The sequence below is a fragment of the Lagopus leucura genome, unplaced genomic scaffold, assembly GCF_019238085.1.
Source record: "Lagopus leucura isolate 7727_CA_CO unplaced genomic scaffold, USGS_WTPT01 Super-Scaffold_100060, whole genome shotgun sequence".
Lineage (NCBI taxonomy): Eukaryota > Metazoa > Chordata > Aves > Galliformes > Phasianidae > Lagopus > Lagopus leucura.
Window position 1 is genome coordinate 444,222 of NW_024962306.1, and position 2,696 is coordinate 446,917.

The following is a 2,696-nucleotide window of genomic DNA, read 5'->3' on the forward strand; positions in this document are numbered from 1 at the left end:
ACAGGGGATCTCTGCCTGTTACTGGCAGAGGAATGGGGCGGCTCAGAGCCACGCTCCCGTTATCACCCAGCACTGAAACCCAAGAGAGCTCCCAGTATGGAAGGGCAGCTATAAATGTCCTGCCCCGAGCAGCTTCTGCTATATTGAGGGGAGGCAGGGAACACTAAAGTCTTCTCTTAATCCACAGTCTGGTTTTGTGCTGAGATGATGGGAACAGATCCCCGGGTGCCTCCTCAAGATTTTACATGTGCACATTGCTGCTCCCACCATCTTGTCCTCCCCATGCCCACCCCAGGGACCTGAAAAACAAGTTCCCGAACATCCTAAAAGCCTCCGAGTGATGAGTGAGGCTGTGACCTTGGCACCTGGCTGCAGAGAGCAGCAACGGTCACAGCAATTCTGGCAATGGAGCTGTGGAGTGGAGGGCGGGAGAGGTCCTGGGCAGTCTTTGCTATCCGTGCACCATCCTGGGACCTCTGACACATACAAGAATCTTTAAACAAATGCATGCAGCCCTGAACACAGCAAGTTCCCTGGCTCACACAGCCCATGTGCTGGCTGCAGGCTGAGCACAGGGCACAGCAGGGCACAGCAGGGCACAGCCTCGAGAGCTCAGCCTGGCTCTGCCAGGTTCACCATCCTGGGGCTCAGCATTGAACCTGCAGTGCTCCCTGGGCCACATCCCTGCTTGTTGCTTGTGGGATCGCCGCCCTGTCCCAGCAATGCCGTATGGCTGCTCCTGCAGAGCCCTTGGAGAGGCCCAGCTTGGCCGCTGGATTCAATGGCCCAGAGGGTGACCCGGCATCTGTGCCCATCAGTTTGCATGTGAGGCAGTGGCCTGCCTCAGCACAGAGCTTCCACAGACACTGACCTTACAGAGCTGCAGGAAGGTCCCTGCTCCCAGGCTCTCCTGCTGGGCCCTGGCAGGCACCCAGCCCTGCACTCCTTCCAGCACAGCTGCCACCAGGCCCAGCCATGGCCGCAACAGCACCGGGCCCAGAGGCGGCCATCAGAGCCTCATTGCGGTGTCCGTGGAGGAGAAGCTTCGTCTGAGAGCTGCCCAAGCAGCAGAACTCCACCCTTCTCCCACCATCCACGTTGCCGCCGCTGCTGCTGCTGAGTCTCATTGGAAAAGCAGAGCTCTTTCATGTTGTTTTGGAAGAAAGGCTTTTGTGCCTCTTTTAGCAAGGAGAATTTCTCCCTCTTGGTTGTTGTAGTGCTGAATGACCATCACAGCCCAGCTGTGGTGCACTGCGGTGTGTTGTGCTGCAGTGACAGCAGTGGGTCTGTCTGTCACTGGGTGCTGCAGAGCTGTCCCTATGTCCCACCTCAGCCCTGCAGAGCCCAGGGCCTGGGCCTCAAACTCCTCCTGCAGGGCCCAAGGAGGAAGGAAAAAGGGCTTAAGACATTACTTTCTTTCTTTTTTGCAGTGCTAATAACCCAAAAAGCCCATTTGCCTTCTAGCACCTTTCTACACATCTGGGTGTTGGAGGATGCTGAAAACCGAGAGGCTTGGAACCTGTGATGCAGCCGGGCACAAGGGCAAGAAGGGGCCTTAAGTCAGCACTCAGCCCCAAAATAGCACAAGAAGGTTATCTGAAAAATGCACTAAGTATAGACAAAGCAGCTCAGCCCCAGCGCAGCACAGACAGCCCGGCACGCGGCAGCCCCTCGCAGCCCATGCGCCGCCACAGGCGCAGCTGGGCGGCTCGCACCCTGCGCCCCACAGTGCTGCCCACACAGACCACAGCCCAGCTGGGCACCAGCATCCCGCAGCTCCACGCGTCTCCTATGTTCTCTGATTTCTGAATTACCAGGATTAAAATTAAAACCTCCTCCGAGGACGGGGATCGAGATAACAGCAGGAAATGTGTTGGATAGGACTAGGTCTTGGCACAGAGGACAGAATTGTTCTAGGCAAACTCCCTGACAGAGGTCCAAAGCCCCCGAGGCCCGCACAGCAGCCCTGAAAGTCACAGCCAGGGCACGAGGTGCTCCGTCAGCGGGGGCCTGACCGTGCACTTGGTTTGTGGATTTGGGGTAAATTCCTCCCCAGGCATGTCTGACACAGCTGCACGGGGCTGCGGAGAGGCACCTGAGAGCGAGCACACCTCCTGCACCGCTGCTCCCCACCTCTTCCTCATTTCCAGCTATGGTTTCAGCCACAGAAGGAACGGGTTTTGTAAGGTCAGAAACACAAACACACTGCTGAGGTCAGCAGCCAGACCTTCCCTGACGTGCTGGGCCACAGCCCATGGGGCTGTCACTTCTTTCACGAAAGCTGTGTCACAGTGTTGTAGATAAGCACTCACAAACAGCACCCAGCCCTCCTGTCCTCACCTGTGCATGCATTGCCACAGCCCAGCACAGTCTCAAGCCCAAGGAGGGCCAGGGAGGCAAGGCCAGGAGGGAGCAGGGTGGGACGGGTGGCTGAACATGGGCTGGTGCCCTGTGAGCCCACCTTAACGGCAGGGCTGCCAGGGGTCAGTCCATGGCAGCTGGGTGCAGCCATCATCCCCACACCATCATCCCCACATCTTGGCAACACTCTCCTGGGCAGCTCTTCTCTTGCAGGTGGGCTGTGCACAGGGCTTTCGTTACAGTGAACTCTTCCCCAGTCCCATCCAAAGTCAATGACACCATGGCACTCTGGCAAAGACAGTGCGTTTTGGAGAGCTCGTGCTATTCTGGCTGCA